Source organism: Spodoptera frugiperda, chromosome 15, assembly GCF_023101765.2.
Source record: "Spodoptera frugiperda isolate SF20-4 chromosome 15, AGI-APGP_CSIRO_Sfru_2.0, whole genome shotgun sequence".
In the NCBI taxonomy this organism is placed as follows: domain Eukaryota; kingdom Metazoa; phylum Arthropoda; class Insecta; order Lepidoptera; family Noctuidae; genus Spodoptera; species Spodoptera frugiperda.
The window spans coordinates 809,136-833,132 of NC_064226.1; the positions used below are offsets into that span (position 1 = coordinate 809,136).

Sequence of the window (23,997 nt, forward strand, 5' to 3'; positions counted from 1 at the left end):
GTGCCGGCAACGCTCTTGATATGCCTCCGGTGTTTCGAGTGTCCATGGGCGGCGGCGATTGCTTACCATCAGGTGATCCGACTGCTTGTTTACCGGCTTATATCATAAAAAAGGGAAAATAATTTTAGATACTTTTAATTTTGATCTTAGTAATAGCATGAAATCTGACATTGTACACAATTCTGGGCACAATATTCTCATCCTATAAGTATTCTATTCTCTGCGTATCTCTGCTCGGAATAGCACCAAAGTGTGATGTAACAAAGATGTTTGTGCTATACAATTTTAATTAGATTAGAGCAGTATGGCGCCTCTATTATTCCAAAATTATAGCACCCAAGTGATACCATAGAGTATAGAGCGTCGTGGTACCTACTGTGGCACGTTACCGGCGCGTTTGATCATTTGTCGGAATTCACACTACATTTGTTAAGGCGAAGTCATACTGTGTAACTATTCCAAAACAATCGAAACGTGAAAAATTACGATTTGTATGTGTTTATTGTTGGTCGACTTAAGTTTTAAAAGCTATGTGTATTGAGAGCTTGCTTTTTGTTTAAATGATTACTAAATAAATTCTCATGATGGTGATTAACTGACAGAAATTAATTAATGAAAAAACTATGACGTAAGTTATATAAATAATATTTAAATGCTAAAACAACACACTCCTTACCACTTCTACATATTCCACACGTTTCTCACCACTCCTTAATCAAATCCTACAATTTAATACCAGTGCAGTTATTCTACTAACTCATCTTCTCCTTAACAGAATCCAATCTGCAGCGGTCCCGCTGCTCTATCTGGAGCTCGACAAAGTTCGGCGCAGGCGCATATAATTGTAATGATTACGTGCATTACCGACGCGGGCGCCGCGCCGCGCGCTGACCGACACATTCCTACACCACTGCTTGCGACACTCCCTGGGAACTCATGGGAGTCACAGGTTCTCACCTCCATGGTTTCATGGTAAAGCCTGCTTATTTTCTCCGTATATGCTGTGATTTATAAACCCCGTTTTCTATTTATTACTAGGAATGATTTGGGAACAGTAAATTTCATAATTGTCTTTTGATGAACTTTGAAAAGTAGTCAAGGTCAAAGTCAAAATCAAATAGAGTAATCCTATTAAACCATAAATAGGTATTTTTGAAATGTCAACAAATAAAAAGTTAAGAATAGTCTGTCAGTGAAGCTAGAAGGTCCAAAGTGTTTCAAAGGACCAAATTAAAACTTTAAAAGGCTCTGGAGTGTAAACTACAAACAAAAACAAATTTTGGTGAGCACTTAGGTACTATATCTAGCGTTAACTTAGTGTATGTGTGTGTACGTCCTCTAGACAACAATATAAGCAGTGATCACTTTAAGCACGCTAATCACGTTTATCGGAACTGCAAATCTCGAGATCTCATTAACAATATTTATTTATATACATATCAAGTATGCAAGGCTGTAGCTGACGACCCATAAATAACCGTAACCTATTTATTAACAGTTTATTTACAACGTCATTTGTTATTCAAATTTCGACTCTAAATCATTCATCTCGTTAACTATTCCACTCTTAATTTGCTTGCGTCATAAATAATTCACACATTTTTGCAGCAATGCAAAGTAAATGGACCAGTCGTGTGCGTTTCGTCCTTAATTTATAACCAAATTATCATGTAATTATACTAGTTTTACCTATCACCATATTTTTTAAGGCCACACAAATATGTATATGCAAAAAATCTGTTTTTATTCCTTGTAAGGTAATTTCTATAAATTAAAAATGACATTTCGATATCAACTTTAGAATTAATTTGTGATCTTCCATGTCCATATAAGTCGCTGGGCACCCACGCCATGTTTTAAGATCGAGATGCGTAGTTTAGTATTTGTTTAAAATTTATATTTCCTGTTGTTCTTGTTCACTATGTTAAAGTTATAAAACTAGATGATAAATATAAATTGTTCTTAGAATCTAAAAGATGCACGACTAGAAAACACAAATAGGTTTATTTTTTTTTTAGGATTAGAGCATAAAATTAGAACTACGCAACTGACATTTACCGATAATCTGGCTATAATATTATTTTATAACTTCAAATTAAAAGCCTTATTACATTTCAGTAGACCTAATCACAAATATGGTTTCTCAACTATCACACATCGCTATCAAGCAAGGAACATCCTTAACCAATTTGATCCGGAGCTGCGGACTACCTAACGGATTTAGCTCCGGCTCGACAAGCAGGGGTAGGGACGGGGTGGTTTTTAGACAGTACGAGCCTGATACTCCCACTCGCCTCAAAAGGAGAAGTCATTAAATGATTTTACCCCTCAAAAAAGCCAAACCAATTTCATCCCCACTTTGCCCCCCAACTCATCCCACCTAGTTACAGTGAAAGTCCCACACTGATCATAAAACTAAAATAAACCAACATTTAGCTGGGAAACAATAAGCTGGCACTCCGTGTATGCTAATACATGCACACGGTGCACGGCGATAAATATTGCACATCGGATATTGAAAATTTTGTGTTATTATTACGATCATCTATTTATACACAGCGTATATTTGTCCACTACAACACAACCATATTTAACTAAAATAACTTAAAAAAGAGAACAGCCTTCAATTTTTTTAATGCCTCCATGAATATTTTTATAACCTTCTCGTAAGTCTAAAAAATACTATGCTAAAAACAAAATCCGTTTAGTTAACACACTGAACGCCGTGGTGGTCACAGGTGACTGACATTAGCGGAGGATTTGCCTTCAACAGTTTTCTATTGGCAGTCAAAGACTTAAACGCAAGATAATCGCGCACATACATACATACAAATAAACATAACTACAGGTCAAACTGAGAACCTCCTTTGCATTTGAAGTCGGTTAAAAATAACAAAGAAACTTTTTATGATTGCTCGACTAGTCGTGGTGGCTCTTAGTCTTGAGCTGTATCTATACTCAGTAATTTGGCTGATTGTCCCTTTCCCCAGATCGATGTGCAATATTCATCGCCACGCACTGTACAAACTGACAGCTCATAAAGTGATCACAACAAAAGCATCCGCACTTTCTCGGGACAGGTCGACATGACACTGCCTGTAATGGAACTAGTAGGTTGAATATGTTAATAGTTTTCAGAATTTAGATGCGTGTCCAGCCTCTTCTGTGTACGGCCTTCAAATTGGGACTACAGTTTATTGAGATTATTGACACATGTACCGGAGTTTCTATTTTAAATAACTTTCGATTTCGGTTATTTCCATGGTGAATAAATTATTGTAGATTTTTATTCGTTATTTGCTATATAATTAATAGACGAACGAGGAGTCACTGCTGAGTTTATTACTGATAATACAGAAGGAAGACGACTAAAAGAAGATACAATAGATTGTAAAAGAACCCATAATAGGGAAAGATATTCGTGACAGAATGATGATTAAAAGGGAAAATGGCAAAGAAGATGGTGACCACAAGCAGCTTGGAATAAGGGCAGAAGGAAGCAGCCATACCATAATTAATTAATTCAGTTATAATTAATAATAATATCTTTAAATTAATTCAACATCTTCTAGAACCAAACAAAAGTAAAGATACGTCTACAACATACCATAAAATTAAAAATCTATTAGGTACAGTATCTACATATGAATAGATCTACAATCTCCATTAGAGTGCGTCACCCGCGCTGCGCACGAGTGGGTGCGACATAACACATTGATGTATTAATATGTCCCTGTTATGATAATAAACCGGCTCAAAGCTGCTCCTCATTCATTCACTTTTCATTTTAAACTGCCTTCTCTTCATTTGCAAATGGTTGTAAAGAAAAAGAAAAAAAAGTAATAGACATACCATTAGGCCTTTAGTTATTTTCTATTAGCGATACTTTTCAAACTGTAATTTATGTCTTTCTTGTAATATGAAAAAGATTAAATTCAATTACAAGATGGAATGCTTATGAAATACATTTTTCCACCTTGTAAAAGCCATTTAAGCTCCGTCTTGTATGCGAGAAATAAATTGAAATTTGAATATTAGATAATAGCCCATACGTGGTCAGTCCTCAAGGCAAGTTTGCCGACAATTTCGGGCGAATGTAAAAACAAAAGACGATAACAATTACCCTCACGCAATGGTCGGTGGAGGCTCGCTAATGCCCCCCCCCCCCTCGCTACACGATCCACTAATTACGAAAACACGTTCAAACGAAATTTTGCTTATTTTTTAATAATTACACCGTGGTGTGATTAAACGGGCATTCCTTCACATAGTAATTCGTGCGGTCGCAACAATGACAATCTCTAGAAAAACTGTCCGGCGATTATCTCAAAATGTCACATTATTTGTACCGCTGCTGACGGCTGACGGACAGACGAACAAAACGTCTTTTGTGTACGTTAATACGGCTTTGTTTCGTGAGAATCTTCATATAAGTATATTAAAATTTATTTTTAATCTGTGTCTCGGTGTAATACAGAGTACTCGGAATTATCTACATGCGTTGCGGTAGTTAAACGAGAGTTAAGCAACTGAAATGTCAAGCGATAAACATGGCGTAATGAGCGAGCCGGCCGAGGCAGCAGGGTGCGGTGCCATCCTTACTTTTTATTTGCGAACCTTAATTAGCCCTTTAATGTGAGAATGTGACTACATCAGACAAGATATCAGCTTTATAAAGGACACTTCGGTGCAAATATTTGCTGAGAGGTATAAGTTTCAAAAATAAAACAAAAGACAAATTACAAACTCAGTAATCTGGGATATAAATATCACATTATTTTACACATTGACACGTCACTCAATGCCCACCTTGACATAACCTGACTCAGCACTCCCATGAACCTGAGAAGCTTTGAGGTGGTCCTCTCCGCGCCCAAGGATCACGCAGCGGCCATTAAAGATATAATCAAAAGTAAAGTACCAAACGAATGTGTTATTATTCTCCCTTCAACTCCCAACAACCAACACAATAGGCTTAATAAAAATCACCCACATGTAATCGATAATTAAAATGAACTCTGATTTCTTCATTCAAAAGACCAAAATCGATTACTCATTCCCATAACGACTTGGCGATAATCATGGAATTAAAACAATATCATTAAAACAGGATGAATTAACCCTTACTGGAGTATGTTTAAGGTTTCAAATTGAACTGAAAACCAATATTATCATATGAATGATGATGCAAGAATTGGTGATTAAAAATGCCACACAAAGGGTTGAAGATAAAAGTGACCAAGGAAAGTTGACCTGTTGATACAGGCTTATGTATTCTAGATTGTTTTAAGTATAGAGGTCTAGAAAAAGTGGACGTTGAAGCTGCTGATGACAGACAATAGGCTCGGACTGATGAAAGTGTAAGAGAAAATTAACTTGTCACACCGTAAGCTTATATTAGCAATTATGTTTTCTTTTAAGATTTTATCTGAAGTCTCCGATGTTGAGCAGACTTTCTGAATAAATCCCCATTATAGTTATTATTTAGACCACATAAAAACTTAAGTTTTAGCCATATCCACAATTTACTTTGTAAGTAAATTTTTAATTTGTGACTTAAACAATACATTTGAAATCTATTGAAGCTATAGGGCAGTTTGAATGAGCTAGAAATAATAGCTTTGGTAGATGATCTATCTAAATATGACAAGTACAGTAAGGAACGTGTCAGCCCCTGGAACGCGATCTGAGTTTTCCTATAAAATCGCCGGCCGCAGTAACTTGAGCCGCGCTATCACACGTCGCGGTCGCTTCCTGCTCGCACATCACTCCCTGCGCGTGCGACGATCAGCTCAAGTTACCGCATACCCTTCCTCCTTAATAACCGCTAGCCAAAGATTTTCTATACTGAATAGGAGATTAAGTATGACGCCAAATAATGTTTCCAAATATATTTGCGGCATTTTAAAATTTCACACTGATAGTAATAATCTATTTAAGGTCATCTACCAAAAAGAAGATGTTAACAATACCATAGTTATATAAGATACAATAAATGATAATCATGTGTTGAACGTCACAGAAAAGTCTGTAGAAAAACCACAGAATAGTAAAAATATGACTATGGTTAACTGAAACATGGTCCAAGATAGACTGGCAACCCTAAACACCATATCTATTTGTCAATCAGGAATCCAGGAAACATGAACAGGAAATTTTAGAAGTTTGAATTAGTACCGACAGATGCTGGAGAGATTTGCCTTCAGATTAGCGAGGCTGTAATCTAACGAGCGATCTGCAGGAACACCTGGCACTGGTACTACATGCAAGTGAAGATGTAATGGACTCTCAATGGAAGGAATCAGTGAAGGACAGAACTCAAGACAGATTGCTAGACATTTCCTCACACAGTTTGATGAAGCTTTAGAGGCTATACGGCTTGTTGATGTAGACGTTTTTACAAAAGATATTGTGGAAGGTGATAAAGGCTTGCATTCCTGAGTTACAATGGATAAGAATGTAGCAACTACTAAACATGGTGTTCTCTAGTGACCCACAGCTCGGTGTGGTCCTGCACCGACGCGGAGTGGTCTTTTTGCCGCCAGCAGCCGGCAGGCGACGCCGGAACAATGGGCGCAATCTAACATCTCCCATATTGTCTACCAAACGCTCTAATAGCTAGCGCGCAACCATCACAGCTAGGAATCATTGGATGCGGCATGGGATTCAGAAACAAAACATTTGAAGGAATATCTGTAAATGAAGGAATATTGTATACAATATTTGTTTCGTTGCTCGGAAATGTTTTGTCAATTTTGTTTGTTATTTATTTTTTCTCGTTTTTCTTATCATTCTCATGTCTAAATGTAGTCTCACTGTACCTTGTTTTAGTGTGATGACATTATTTTGTAGTAAGTTAATTAGATTGAATCACAACTATGTCGCATTGTAACTCTCTACCTCGGAACTATTAAATATGCCATCTCCACAGTGTGGTGCGGTGGTCAGATGGTCGGCACCACCTCTGCCCGCGGCGCTGCTCGCTCATTGTTCGCTAGGCCGGCCTGCGCACGCGCGTCTATTGTTTCACACAACTTTTTCGCCACTTCACCACTTTACTAATGGCGCATTCAACTTGCGTGAGCCATTATGCAATTATATTTCGCTCTATTCAAGGGTAACGTCGTATCTGCGTACAACAATCTCAAGTATCCTGATTGTAATGTATTGTCTTTGTTACTTCGCTCGTTTCCGAATGTTGCTGGCTGCAGCGTCAGGCACTTGTTCAGCAATTTATATGTAAATTGTACGAGAACGTAAGTGCTGTGTTACTACAAGGTGTTCGTTTTATTGCTCGTTTATTAGTTGTTGCGTCGTGTGATTGCGTTTCTGTAAACGTTTGGTGTTAAACTGTGAATTAATCTCAGCCATCGTGACCTGCGCGTACTATTTTTTTAAGAAAACTACGAAAATTACAAAATTCCGTGACATACAGAGCAATTAAAAGCGGCAATTGATAATTACAAAACGTTGGACATGTGTTTGTGGCGGCGAGCAATCAGAATGGCGTGTGTTGCAATGCGCATACGTTGGGCCCGCCCTGCTCGACCTGTTACGATACGGAAAGGGCAGAAGGTTTAGCTTTTAAGTTATCACTTATAGTACAAATGAAGTAGGTAGATACATCCTTATTTTTAACAGACAGTTAAAACCCGACTCTTTAGCAGAAATATGTTTTCACTCAATTACTCATTTTTCATGTATTCGTGTACCTAACCTTCTGGCTTCTACTGTATGTGGTCACATGCTACTGTTACCGTGCGGGTAAAGTCTTACTCAACACCATGTCGCAGGAATTACAAATTGATATTTCATGGCATTTTATTTCGAAGCGTGCCCATGCCAAGTGAACTCGACACACATTTGCCATTCATATATTCGGTTGCTTTATTACCTCCAGTTTTGAAATGTTTGATTTTTATGTTTCTATCATTAATTACTCTATCTGACACGTTACTGCAACGGCGATAATTTATTGGAAAATTAAATTATGGTTGTTGTATCTAATAGTCGCAATCGTTTGGGTTTGTTCCAAGGTCGTTTAAGTTTAATGGACTTCTATCAGTAAATCTTAACTATTCATTAATGAGTGGAAGATAAAAACGAATTCTTAGCTGATTGTATATGAAAAGCTCAACATTTAAAAAGTAAGAATTAACATTGAACAATAAAAACAGTAAAAATATACAAACAGGACATAGGTAAGACTGAGGTTAGAACTAATAAATACTAACTGAGAAAATTTCATTCAATGCTAAACCAGTTGATGGTAAAAGAAGGAGTACCTCAGGGCAGATAACACGCGGCTAATATTAAAAGGTGGAAGATGAGATAGCTGTGGCACGCGGCCAGATGGCGTGCCACCGGACAGAGCGTCCGGCCGGACCGACCCGGACGGCCGGACAGACGGCAGACACCGGACAGGTGCGGGTGATCAATTAACAAGGATCGATGGCTGAGATTACGCGGAGCGCGTGCGCCGGCCCGGTCGGTTCTATAGACGGTGCCTTCTGTTGTAAGCGGTAGCGATTTTGAATTGTGTGTTGGTTTAGAATATTTTATTAAATTTTTTGACTTTATAATTGTCATCCTCATTGTTGTGTAAAGGTTACATATAGATAATGAAGAAACATAAATCCCCACGCTTGCTCAACGTAGACTGGTAATTAAATTCGATGCAAACTTATAATTTAAAATTATAAGTATGTCCAGATTTCTAAATTACCAAAGCTTTCAATAATAATATAATATTAAGAAAAAGCAAAACAGAAAACTCACACAGAATCTAAAAACTTGCACCACACACCACACGACGCAACAAAATAGAAACAAGCGCATCCAGGTAGTTATCTAATTCCGTACATTCCTAACACTTATCCCACAGTCAGTGTTACAGATATTGGCGGCCATTGCAATCACTCGCCGGCCACAGATGCGAGGTGGCGATAACATGTAAAAACTCCGGCGTTGCCTGTGGGAACTCGATACATCTCGCGGCTGACTATCTCTGGTATTTCGAGAGCGAAATGAAGCCTTAATTAATATGCAACCGCTTTGCGACCAGAATGTCTCGCTAGCTTACAAGCTTTCAAATGAATGAAACATAGAACGGTGGTAAAATGAAATATAAAAATGAAGTTGAACGTAAATAAGAAGTAAATATTAAATGTAGTAAAGACAATGAATCACTTCAATCAGTTTAGGAAGACAATGCAAATAGTGATACTAAAGAGTTTGCAAATACATCACAGACTAGACCAGCACCTAACAACCACTTAATACCGTCGCCTGTTGAGTTTATTTATCATTCTGAAATATCTATACAGTTCCACATTCCACAATATCGAGTATATTACGGTGATCAAAGCCAAAGCCTTCACAGACTTAAAATATCACCACAATGATATGCGATCTGAAATTCTCAGGGCAAGCGTAATTTAGGAACTATAAATCATTCGTGAAACTGGACTTAAAGACTTGTTCATTGAAATTTTGACCGTTCTCGTATTGTTTGGGTATTATTTGACATTCAATTGATTCATGGGCTTGTGTGAAATACGTTTGCATTTGTCGTTTGAGTTCAGGTAAAAGGAAGGTTTCGTTAAACTTTGCAACAGCTATATTGTGTTTCACGTCAACCACTGAATTGATTTCTCAATCCTTTATTCTTTTCCAATTTACGACAGCAGCATCATATAAAGTTTCTAAATCTGCTTCATTATAATGCTTATTGGAATAAGTATTATAATTATAGGTGAACTAAAGTCCTCATTAAAATTTAAAATCTGTACTTCATTAAGTCAAGAGCTAACTGTTAATTAGTGTAATTACGGGTACATTTTCCAGCAATTACTGTCTCGATGGTGGCAGCCGGATCTGGCACTAGATAAGCTAAAGAACAAGCTTCAACAATGCAGTTCACATTACGATCAGCGCACACTGGCCGTGATGTGAGCTACTATTGTGTCGCGGTACTTATAGTACCCACGACCCAACACCACCCTACTTCTAGTTCAGCGGTTTGATTATCTTCTTGAACTGTATTTGCATTGTCGGCTTCCATTGCGTTTGCAGTATTTCTTGTGTTTTTGAAGCGTTCTCAGGTATAAGTACATATTTATGGTTCCAAACTTGTCTCTAATTGTAAGTTTTATTGTACCAGGTAGTGAGTCTATATGTCATAATATTCTATTATTAAGAATATTGTTATTGTAAATTCTAATATTGTCATATTCAGAAAACGGTCAACTAGAGAAGCCGTGTGATTTAACAATTTTATACTTTAACGGACATCAAAATAAAATTTCCAACCACACGTTTAACTGCTTACAATAGGAAATCCCAAGTTTTCTCTATTAACACGTCTAAAATATGAGGATTTAGTTAATTTATTTAATTATCTGACTGATTGACTGATGATTGATCAATCACGTAATTTGCGGAAGTTTCAAATAGAGTAACGATAACTTAATTATCGAAATTATTGGAAGTTAGGAATCCCTTCCAATAACCGCCGATGTGGAAAACCTTTGACGTGGTCAATTGCTTGGACCATTACGAAAGTACAGACGTATGACTTCTATGTAATGTGGTACTAGGATTTCAAAAGATTTTTGAAATTTCTTTGTCATTAATTTACTCTATTGTTGTTTTACTACGAAATTACATATTACAACTTATGAGAAGTAGTGAATACCTATAGCAAAGCAAGTAAATGTTACTTTTCGTCGAAGAAAACCTTCCTAGTCCAGCTTCCTACCTTCCCTAATCCTAGAACAATACTGCCAGGTTACAAAGTAGGTAGAAAAGTAAATACTAAGCAGCCTTTACCTTTAACGACTCGTGGTTCGGTCACGTAGAGGAGTGCGTGGAGGCTGTAACCTGATGCTCAGCACCTGTACAACAAAATATATATTGTAAGTCACCTCCCGACAAATACCACATTATACACTGAAATTGTTTGAATTTTTCTTTGGGTACTTTTTAAATTGCGTTTATGCGAGTAGCTTTGGTGTATTCCAATGAATTAATTTGCGTTTATAGTCTGCGGTAACTGTAAGCAACTACTAGGTCTTAAAGTTGTTTGATACTACATAAAAAAAACATTTGATTTTGATTTTAATCACATTACTTATGTGTAACAAAAGTGAAGTTTATTGGTTTGTAGGATTGCGCTGATATTTTTTTTTATTGTTTGATGGGCCGAAATTTTCCCATTATTTCGCCTGGGGGTAAGTGATGATGCGGCTTACGATGGGGCATGTATGCCCATAAGCAACCATAGCATACCATACTCTGATATAGATAATTTGGCACAGTAGCACAAAACGAGCAAGGTAGCATGTTGCAAAAAAATTAAAATAAATGCCATACTCCTGAAAAAATGGAGACCTAAAGATATTGCAAAATGCAACTTATTTAAAAAGGTCAGGTCATAAGAATGCGTTGTCACCACCGATCGATCTGGGTCATCAGAACAACGCATTATGCACCGAAATGCACAAAATGCACACGATGCGCAGTGACGTAACAGCACTTGACCCCCGGCTGCGCACGCGCATATTTGCACAACACTTGCTTTCGATGCGCACCGCTTGGTCAATTACGTAGGTATATTACGCAGGCTGTTATCAATAGTTTCATAAGTCCATTGTAAATACAAATATTAAATTTAGTACAAAAAAAGTTTTATTATAACTTTCGTGAGGCACTAAATTAATTATTATGTTATCGGCCTACTCGCGTAACTGTTTCTGTCCTCGTCAAACAGTTAGGTAATAATTAGAAATTAAGTTTTTTAAATCACAATAATAGACAATTTATCACATGAACACTGAGGATAACACTAAGAACTTCAAGTTTTAACTATACCTGTGGTGTCTCCATTAAAAAAAAAAAACATTTCATTGAAATACATATAAAATTACACATTTATAAAGCAAACACAAAACACACACACATGCACATGACAAAGTGAAAGAAATTTCTCCGAAAAAAATGAAACTAACGTAAAATGTCATCCAGTCTCCTTGGGGTAAGCCAAAGAGTGAAATGAATCACATATTAACATTAATGAATATTGTCTATATTTATTTAATAATTCCTAACAATTTAAGAATAATAAAGTTTAAGATTTAGAAAGTACGGATAGCAAAACATTCAGATATTATAATTAATTAACAACATTCCTTCGTTGCCAACGGTACTAGGGCTGTCACGCTTTATCTTTGTATCGAAATCTGCCTTCCTTAGTACGGGAAAGTTTAATAGGAAATATTACTTGATTGATAATATTTATTTAGATAATAGGTAGTAAGTTAGTGCACCTGTGCTTGTGTCTAGTGCACGTGTTAATTGACTGCAGTTATATTGCAAAGTATTTTAAAAAAGCTTTAAAGGTAATAAAAGATCGTGTTTGGTCGTAATAATAATAAGACGTGTGTTCGGTAGTGGTCGGAAACTGGTTGATGATAATAAAAAGAAACACTGAATTTCTGTTAGAGTAATCTAATGTGCGATTTCAAATTTCAGAACATACACGCTGTCTAGTTATACTGAAATTTGCCTTAATTTCCAATTTAACGAATGTAAATTCATAAAAGTGTTTCATACTCTTCAATCTTTTCTTTTTTCTTCAAACACTTAAGTTCATAGAACTAAGCATCAAACAAAAAAACAAAATTCCCAAACATAGATCAACAACCCTATCACCGATGCGACACTGGTCGAGACGAAGCGATTGAAAGTGAAATTTCAGAGCGCAGCACATCGGCCAATGACCTCGACCACACATAGTATATAGCAATACATAGTAGCTATGTAACATATAGTATGGAACCTGCTCACTATATTACCGAACCGATGATTGATATTTTGCTTCAATACTATTTTCAGTTTATATAATACCTACTGTCGGCTCGTTTTTTGTACAGCCTTCGAGAAAGAGTTGATCTTTCTTTTCTTTAAAAAAGTTGCGTACGTTTTGTGTCGTACTTTTTGGTGTGTGTTTATTTTAATTTAAAGATTGATATTGTATTATAATATAGTTTAGTTATTTTGAACACCATTTTTAACCATAATGCATAAGTAAATACTTAGGTTTAAAATCATATCACTACATAGTATTATACAAAGTCGCTTTTTCTGTCTCCATGTCCCCTTTGTATGCTTAACTTTGATGCGGTTTTTTTAAATATATAGAGTAATTTAAGAGGAAGGTTTATATGTATAATACATGCATAATATATCACCATTGCATCCATGCGAAGCTGGGGCGGATCGCTAGTTAATTATAAAAGTCTAAAGATTAGTGGAGAAGACAATATTTTAATATCATTTCATTTTTGTAAAATCTTGTTTAAACTGAAGAAAATAAATAATAAAAATACTTAATAATGCATTAATGTCCATTTAACGCTTTCAGATCGACAAAACAAAAAGAAAATCTTCGAAAATAAACAACAGTATTGACATCACAGTGTTACAAGGGTATCAAATTTCAAGATGGCGGCTCAGGATTAACAATATTAACATATTTCGCGTTATTAAATCGTGATACAGAAAGGGACGTGGCAATGCAATCGATACCATGGTGCTTACCATCATTTATTATTATATATTATAGTAATTTGATATTACTTTGTGAAAAATATTATGAAGTCTAAGGGCTCAGGAACAGGGGTTAACTTGTAATATGAGTCCTATTAACCAGACTGCACGGTTGGCGCGGTAGCGGCCAACGCAACGTGCAGCGGGTTCGATTCCCGCTCGGAGCAACTCTTTATGTGATCTACAAATTGTTGTTTCAGGTCTGGTCTGGGTGTAATGTGTATGTGAACTTGTATGCTTTGTTAACGCACCCACGACACGGAGGAAAATCCTAATGTGAGGCAACGTTGTTAAAAAAAATGAGAATTAATTCTATTATATTTTTTAAAATATGTAAAATACACAAGAAATCTCGATAATTCCGAAATCCTGATAGACATCAGAATAAATTAGTAGTCTCAGTCAGGCAAAAACGGCAGGTATACCATGACCTGCGTAATACATAAACCGTTTAGGTATGTAAAGATGGAAAAATACTAGCTTAACTGACTGGGTTTTATCATTTTTATGTTGTTTTTACATGCCAACTAATTACAATACATAACATAAAACGTATATAATACAAAACGTATAATATAATTCTTTATGTAAAATACTAGCTTCTGCCCGCGACTTCGCCCACATTTTTGTGAAATAAAACGTACCTTATGTGTTATTCCCAACCATAATCTATCCCTGTTCCAAATTTCATCCCGATCCCTTCAGCCTTCTAATGTGATTAAGTAACAAACACAAACTTTCGCATTTATAATATTAGTAAGATGAACAATATCTTCAGAAAATTGGACACAAAGATCAAACGAAGAAACTCTCACATACACAAGTCAATTTATATATTACGTAACAATGTGTGAGAACGATCGATTTCCAAGGTACCACCTGGTGACATTCGTGTGATCGACACCGAGTCCAATCGATAATTGTAATCGATAAAAACGCACGATTATTCGCCGCCCGCGCCTACGGAACGAAAGCATCGAGTTTTTTTGCGAATGTAATGCTAACGTAATCGAATTACAATCGATTTACGATTGTATATTAAATACAGATTATCACGAACTTTTTTACGTGTAGTTGTTAGTTAATAGTACGTTATGTGACTTCATTTTTCATTTTGTTAGACAAGTTAATCTTTTAGCAATTTATTAAGATTAGTTTAGTATAGTTTTGTTCGCCATTAACTACTAAGTCATATAGAGTAAGTACTCCAGAAAAAATCTGAAAAAATATTTCAAGCAAATACCTATCGTTTAATCACTATTGTATTTATTTATTTAATAGGTACATCTACAATATGCCTATAATGTATTATGTATTAACTATGCATTTATTATATTATATGTATTGTAAGTAATCCTATCATGAGATATACCAGTTAACTTTAAATGCAAAAGACAAAAAGCTCAACGTGTCTTAAGTTAACCACATTAATACATATCATAATAATATATGTATTTTCAGTAACTTTCTATGTACCTTTAACTATTTACTCTCACACGTGTCAAAGCAAAACTAAACAATGTGTGTGTTGGTGTGTGTGTATGTGCACCTAATATCTAATTGTATACTATTTGCTCAATACAACAGCTGATTACTAAAGCACTGCAGTTTATTGATCTATACATAAGAACGCAACGTGAAGACGTCTGTGCGTCTGTCACGCTCTCTAAACGGGAGTTTATACCGACCGTTAGTTTATCGGTTTCTTATTAAGCTTTATATGTCTAGTTTATTTAAGTTCAATCAAGATTTATGTAGTCTATTTTACAAGGCTACATTTTTTAAGCTCTGTTCTTTTATGAGTACATTATTATTCTCTACTTACGAACTTTACATTAAAGAAACAAAAGAAAAGACATTAAAGAAAAGAGCGTATTCCTTGTTTAAAAGCCGGTAACGCACCTGTGACTCTGCTGGTGAAGCGGGTGTTCCTATCTATGAGCGGTGCTGATCGCTTACCATCAAGTGACCAATCTGCTCATTTGCCCCCTATATCATAGAAAAAAGCTTTTAGGTTTGAATTTGAGTAACTTTGAGTAACTTTCTTTTGAAGTTGTCCGTTATCCAGTCACATTATTAATCTAGTTATTTAGTATTCCGTGGTGACAAATGTGCATTTCAAAAATGCATTAGTCAAAAACCTAATTATATTTCATTACAAAAACACGCATATTCTCCATTATGAAAGTCACTTTATTAATTCATATTAATAATAGAAATATTCTTCATCATATCACAATATTAATTATAAGCTTTATATTTACACTAATAAATAAATAAGTAAATATCCGACATTGTACACACTTTCTCTGGCACGGAACTGAGTTGTTATTGCCATAACCTCTGGGAGCTCACGTACCTCCCACAATGGGATCACGTATCAGGGCATTGAAGAAAGAGATACACAAAGAGTGAAAGTGACAAAAAATATTTTGTTATTGCGTACGGAAGCTGTCAAAGAAATGTTTACTTTCCTCGATTGAAGTAGGTATAGGTACAATCATTGAATTGTGTAGGTACCTACGGCCCCTACTATAGGTACTAGGTGACTAGACAATCATCATCGTCGATAGTCCGTGATAGTCTACTCTACTCTAGTCATACTCCTGGACTTTAGGCCTCCTTAGCATATAAGGTTTGCAATAATCTCCATTCTTGGCGGGTAGGATAGAGACCCCAGTTTAACAGGCTCAGTTTTATCAGAGAGTACTGCTTCCTTGTCTCTGTCAAATTTATGGCTAATTATTGGAGTCGTTCTACGTGGAGAATTAAGGGGGAGGCCTTTGTTCAGCAGTGGATGTCTCTCAGCTGGTGATGATGATGAATCGACTCCTACGGATACCCACGGTAAGAACTGGGAAACAATCGTATCTTACAATGCTGTCATCATACAGTTTCAATGTCTTTAGTATACTCGTACCTATTCTAGTTCTAGCAGTAACTGGAACATAAATAAGGATTACGATCTCTCAGTTTATAATAATCATAATTCCTAAAGTTAGACTTAATTATAATATCAATAAGGTGTATCACCAATAGCTGGCATTATAAAGTACCTCACTAAACCATATTATTAACTTGTACGGTTAAGTTCGATGACTAGCATTTAACTGGCGAGTTATTGAGACATCGCATGCAAACAACTTAACTTTAACTTAAGCACTATTTACACCTTTAGCTTAGAACACAGTTAGGTCTTGGTTTACCGTATTTGGGTGGAAGACCTTTCATCTTAGAGGTCAACCTTCATCATCTAGGCTTTGAAATAGAACTTGCATAGTCGAAGTCAAAGTCAAAATTATTTATTTCAAATAGACCGGGAAGGCGCTTTTGAACGTTAAAGCAAATATTACAATTAAAAAAACTAAATGTCTGTCTGTCAGTCGGTCCTGCTCATTTCAAAGCGTAGATTCCTACAAAGAAGAAAGAGTAAGAAACTCTGAACCAAGAAATAAATGACAAATTCCTTACAAGATCTACGTTCAAACAAATAAACAACAGCAAACCATAACAAATATAAATCCGAAGACAAAAACAAACAATTTCCCCAGACGTTCTTATTAAAGTTTCTCGTTCGTTTTATTTTAATTACTTAATGGAAATTATCGAAAAATTGTGTTGCGTCATAGCTGTTACAAGAGTTTAACAAATCATGGTGGTTGGCTACGGAGCCATGGAGCTTGATGTTCCTTGGTGTGGGTACAAACAATGTGGCCCGATGATGGCGGCCGTTCCATACCATCGAGTGTTATGCTTGTAAACCGATGACATCTCACAACCATAGGCTGTTTGTTCTCACGTTTTCACTTTTACGAAATATTGTTTGGTTAGTTTTAATTATTTTGTTGTTTGCAATCAATATGAGATAACTATAAAGATGAATTAAGTAGGCTGTGTATAGTTCATAGCTTTTTAAGATGTCAATAAACATTCCTAAATCACTTTTCTTTAGTTTACTCACGTAACCGTTTGACGAAGTAACTCGACTAATTTCAAGCCACGCTAGAGGCTCATATTCATTAGCAACATTATGTGACAAAAAAGACATGGTGAGAATTTTACTCACAAATGTTTTAATTTAAAAACAATTAATGTAGTTTAATCCAAAAATACTAAACTAGTAACAAATGATCACAATTGAAGGTCTATTTTTAGTGTCGAACCATGACACTGAATCTATTTTTAGATTACACGAGTCGTCCACGGCATTATTTTGATACTTTTTTCAACGAAGCTGTGTCGAAGCGAGACGTTGATTAAACAATTAACGAGGAAAACTGATCTCTCTGGAACTAAGACAATAAAGCATCAGCTACTGACCACAGACTGGAAAAACTTTACAATAAAATACTAAGAAATAGCAGACGATTCTTTGTAAAAATAAGTTCAACGTTCGCATTAATAACTGGATTGTAAATATTACAAAAAGTTTCAGCTCTAGGCTTTTAGAATGCCTAATTTCCGAATATTTATTTTCCGAATATTTTTTTTTTTAACGTTGCCCCACACTAGGATTTTCTCCTGTGTCGTGGGTGCGTTTACAAACATACAAGTTCACATACACATGACACCCAGACCCGAAACAACAGTTTGTGGATCACACAAAGAGTTGCTCCGTGCGGGAATCGAACCCGCTACACGTTGCACGGCAGCCAGTTGCCCAGCCACCGCGCCAACCGTGCAGTCAATTAACATTACAATATTGTTTGGTATGCTCTAGGCTTTTAAAATACCTAATTAACATTATAATATTGATAGATATATATTTCTTCGTGTCTATCAATATATTCTTAAATGAATTCCAAGTTTCGTTTTCTAGAACTCTCACTTAAAATACATTAACTAAACCATAATTTCATAGAGCATACTGTTTAGACCATTGGTAGCTAAAAAAATCAAAACTTGATGTTTTGTTTTTTTATGACTTATTGTGATGTCCATTAACAAATTAAAAAGATAAATAAGACTAGATTAAAATAAATCTTATAGCGGCGTCGTATAGTCTGGCAATGACCTAAATCACATCATACAGGTCTAAAAATGAGTAAACACTATACTTTTACACAAGATCTGTTAAATGGCGTCAATCCTCATCTACAAAACACATCACGACACAACCATTAAGTAATCCGTGTACCTAATCTAACGGTGCTAACTGTTTAGTAACCAGGAGTGGACTCCGTGTTCAGTGGTTGGCAGGCTCACCCGCAGTGGCTGCCAACTGCCTCGGTCCCACACTACCGGAACTGGCTGAGTGAATACTGACCAGCTGTCAGTCATCGACCTTATCTTACTGTTATGTAAGGTTTTTGAAAACAATGTTTGCATTATTGGCGTGGTAAGTGTCACACAATCAATGTTCTATGAGCCCCTAGCGCGACCTGAAACTAGTCGAGTTACCTCGTCAATCGCGAGACAAAAAGTGTAGGAGAGTCATGCGTGTGTTTCGTTGTATGAGTGAGGTTACCGGAGGCCCAATTACCCCTTATTCCCAATCCCCGATTCCCTAACAACCCTTAAATTTTTAACCCCCAAAAGGCCGGTAACTTATACACCCTCTGGTGTTTCAAGTGTGGTCAAAATAAAATTCAATTAAAATGGCTGTCATCAACATCAAATTATTGTAGGTATCATCAAAATCAATTACGTTTCTTGATAACATAATTACATTTACTTAATTGATGACCCAAAACATCTTGACAAACATTACATAAGTATATATGTTTGTGGTACAACCACCCTAGCAGGAAACTCACGTAACAATTAACAACTGCGACCGGTTGCTGTTAATCAATCAGTTGTGCAATGGACAACACAAGTGGAAGCGTTCAGGACTGGTCTTCCGATTGACTTGAAGGTCTGAGATGATTGTATAATATGTATAAACATTGTGAGTCTAATTTTGATTTAATTACAAATGCGATAAGCAATGCTTGTTATTCTATTGATACAAGACGCCACTGCATAGGCCCAAATAATGGACAAGAATGTTACTTGACTAGTAAATAGGTAAATGTTATTTTAATGTGTTTAAAAATTATGGAAAATTTGAGCCTCATTAATGATTCTAAGACAACGTCTCTGAAAATATTGGTCAACAGCAAATATACAGCACATAATGCTTCTATAACAACATGGCGGTTTTGGTTCTTAGTTTACATAAGATTTACAAAATTTAGTATGAATACTTGCAAGGCTCGATACATTTCCTGCAAGCTGCAACAAGCGGTGCTCTAATTAAGTACGGTTAGTGACTGTTACCAGCACACAGAGCCAGTACACGCCGCGGCACAAAACATGTGATATTTTGATTCCCTTTCACCGCGATAATGGCCGGCTACTTTGCTTACATACCGCAAGTTTGTGTCGGTACAAACTATAGACTTTACATGTTAAGAAGACTGAAATTAACGGGTTCGATTGCCGGGTCGGGCAAAATATTACTAGGGTTTTTTCGATTTTTCGAAAATTTCTCAGTAGTAGCACGGAGTCTGGAATTGTGCCCAGTATATGGCAATAGGCTCACCCCCTATTACATGGGACTTAAAAAACAAATGGTGAAAAGTAGGTGTACATAGCGGCATTACGTGTCGTAATGAGCACCTCTGCCTACACCTTCGGGGATAAAAGGCGTGACGTTGCTTTTAAAACTGAAATTATTGTCCTTAAAATCCCTGTCTCATAGAAACTATAAAGTAAAAAAAGTAATTTAAAAAACTAAAAATCCCGACTGCCTTTCTTTATAATATAAAAATGAAAAAAAAACCTAAAACAAGAAAGTAATCGTAAAATTTAAGCAGTCGGGACCCGTTCTAAATATAAAGACTTTGTGAGGGCACATACGGCTTGCTTTCTAGAATGGGTCCCGACTGCTTAAATTTTACGATTACTTTCTTGTTTTAGGGTTTTTTTTTCATTTTAATATTATAAAGAAACGCAGTCGGGTTTTTTAGTTTTTTAAATTACTTTTTTTATTTATTTATTTTTAGTTTTATTATTTTTTCATTTTGATATATCTAGTGTCACTCTGACAGTAAATACGAATCAAACGACCCCTATAAAGCGGAAATCCATCGAGTCGTTCAGGCTAGAGAGTGAGCAATATTCGAATTTGGCGCCAAAAATCCGCCATTTTGTTTTTTATTATTTTTATATATCCAGTGTCACTCTCACAGTAAATACGAATCTAACGACACCTCTCAAGCCAAAATCTGTCAAGCCGTTTAGGCTGCAGAGCGTGCCAAACAATTATACATACATACATACATACATACATACATACATACGTACATACATACATACATACATACATACACTCGAAAAACATAACCCTTCTTCTGGTGCAGTCGGGTAAATAGGCATCGACTATCAATCGTTAAAGAAAAATGAAACTAATTACAATAACTAAAGTATCAAATTGAATAAAAAAGATGATAAATCATAACGGAAAGTAATGTTATTATGTATTACAGTACTTGTTTATAAGTAACCAGTTTGTAACTTGCACCAATCACAACACGTTTCGTATCATTTCGTAATACTCGTTGGGAGCCACACGTGTACTCGTTCATTCGCATATTTCCGATACGATTGATTTCATTCAGGTTTGCGAAGCGATGTAATACCTTGTATGTGGCCTGTAAAGGAAATCTCTCTTAAAACATACATTTTTTAAAGAAAGAAATTATTTATTTGCCAAAAAATGTAGTTAACAGATATAGAATTATAATTAACAATAATTATGTATATAGAATTACAATTAACAATCAATCGAGTATAGCATTAAATAATCATCATTATAATGGACAAAAAAAAATACTTGTGTCACAACTTTGCGTACGAAAGTGATACGAAATCGTGATAAAAAGTGTCTTAATTTTAAAATACTATTATTTGAACAGTGTAACTAATATTCTAAGAGTTTAGTTTAACTCGATACAAAAATAATGCAAAACAACCAAAGCAAGTGAATACAAAATAAACAACTAGTTGTTACATTGTTAAGATCACGATCTTTGCAACAGTAAGCGTCTAATGCCGTTCACTGGAAATTATCGCTAACAGATAAAACCTCATTTTGTAATAGAAAAAAAAATCTATGAATGAAAACAGTAGCACAAATTCGCACGTTCCAAAATTCAATGTGTAACTGTTGGGAAATATGACAGCGACTGCAACTGCGTTTACAATTTGACTGCAATCATTGATAGCGGTTGTTTTTGTATTGTCATGTCATGTCAGCTGCAAATTTTGACACAATTTGTTAATATGTCACGTATACGAAAAATTGGGAAAACGGAACTAAACAAGGAATTAATCGATTTTTAATAGAAAATAGCACGGAATACTATAATTAAATACTAAATGCGTGCATACAAAACCATTTTTTCTTGCTATGAACTCGATAATCGGTTATATTGTTACGATTATTACGGCTATTATGCGATTGGCTCATAATTACGCATGACTTGTACATTCCTGACAGTTGTGCGAGTCGATTGCATACACACTACACTAACAGCACATCAAGCTCTCCTGACCTTACCAAATTTCTTCAATAGAGTTTCAACCTTACCACTTGACAACAAAGTTGAAAATCAAATAAACAATTTGATCTATCTGGGGTAGCTTGAAGTGCTGGGAAGTCTGTATGACGTATTACATGGAGTGATACCCAATAACCATTGAGCTATCAGCCCCATCAGCTCGAGTTATGACTGAAGATGCACTCCGTCATAGTTCGTGTACTTTATGATGTGGTTTCCGAAGATTAAGTTCGAGGTGAAGTATGGAGATAGGATTTCTACTTAGATTAGGTTTTGGAAGATGTTTTATGAGGTGATACTTGAGTAAATTATACTTAAAGATGGTATAAGTCATGTTAGAAATCCCTTATGCCAAAGGTTTTCCTAGATACTTATGCATCGAATAACTAATACATATATACTTTCAACCTCAAACGTAATCACATCACGCTCTACAATTTCATTAAAAAAACATTAGTTTTTCATTGATAAACGTAAATAAATATCTTCTGCGCCAAACGTCATCGCGTTCTGCCACTTAACTCCTAACAAGTAGATCAATAAGAGAGCTTCTTATAATGCTACATAATATAGAGATTACACTTACAACGAAAACGTGTCCAAAAATCAATAAGTATTTCTATTTTCAGTATTATTTACTATCCACACAATGGTTGTGAAGCCATTCATCGGTCGAACAAAAAACGGTCGCGCGTAATTTGACTAGTGCCGTAAAATCGATAGGTTTTTATAGTTTTTATCGATGTTTTTGTGCTTGTTACCGAGTGAGGTCGCATCCTTGGGTGTGGGTCAGCTGCCATTGATGCCGAATTCTTCATCTGTGCAGTCGACTGGACAGAGTTTGACATTTGAATGCAATGTATCAATTAGGAGTTAAGGATGACATCTTTATAAGAGGTCGTTAGATATATTTTTTGGAGGTTTATGTTATTTATTAATAAGTAGAAGTTTACGCCTCGTTGATCGAGTGGTCGTAAGTGTGACTGCCGAGCAAAGGGGTTGGGGTTTGATTCCCGGGTCGGGTTTGGATTTTATAATTTTTTTGAGTTACTACTGAAAAATTTAGAGGCACACCGGGCACAATTCCAGACTCCGTGCCGTAGCACAGGTATATGGCAATAGACTCACCCTCTATTACATGGGATTTATAACACAAATGGTGAAATGTAATGGTGCCGTAATGTGCACCGTGACGATACGCCTGTAATTGTCCCACCATAAACACGGTATTTAAAACAACATTAAAAAAAAGGTAACGATGATCAAACTTTGGTTAGATAATTGTTAAGATAAGAAGATACACTTTTTTCAACACACACCTTAAGTCGGTTAATTTAATAGATCCCTATTTAGATACATAACACAACACAACACTCAGTGATTTATGAAATACAATTCAGAAACAAAACACTACAAGCATCTTTCCATTCCAAAAAGCGTGCCACAGTTCACACGCTACATATCTTTAACTTAAATCTACGAACAAATTCGTATCAAGTTGCTTACCGCGACTTAAGAGTCTTAAGACAGGTGGGACACGAAAACGATCGTAAATCAACGCGACTTTCATAATAAATCTGGTTTCCTAATACATTTGTGGATACTAGAGAAAGTCTTTCCATTCGTGAATCATCTTAAAACAAAATTATACAAGACATTTACATAATTCCGCTAACGTTTAATGCTTGAATGCTAATGTTATATAGTACTGGTTTCATGCTATTAAGTGGGTATGATTCAATAACTTGAAAAGGATTTGTAATGCTGTCGTCTGCGCTTTGTACCTCTCTGTAATGAAGTTTGATGCTTCCGCAGTCTTGTGATGATGAGCTCAAGACATCTT

At 35.8% G+C, this 23,997-nt stretch overlaps 1 protein-coding gene across 3 annotated transcripts in view; it reads right to left on the reverse strand.

Annotated features, from left to right (window-relative positions):
• The window catches only part of LOC118271800 (uncharacterized), a 137,899-nt gene that overhangs the window by 71,120 nt on the left and 42,782 nt on the right, over positions 1-23,997 (reverse strand). For all 3 annotated transcript variants that reach the window (XR_004783325.2, XM_035588021.2, XM_035588029.2), the window contains exon 3: positions 10,831-10,895. The gene's annotated coding sequence lies outside the window, so the exon portion shown is untranslated. The remainder of the gene's footprint in view (positions 1-10,830; positions 10,896-23,997) is intronic.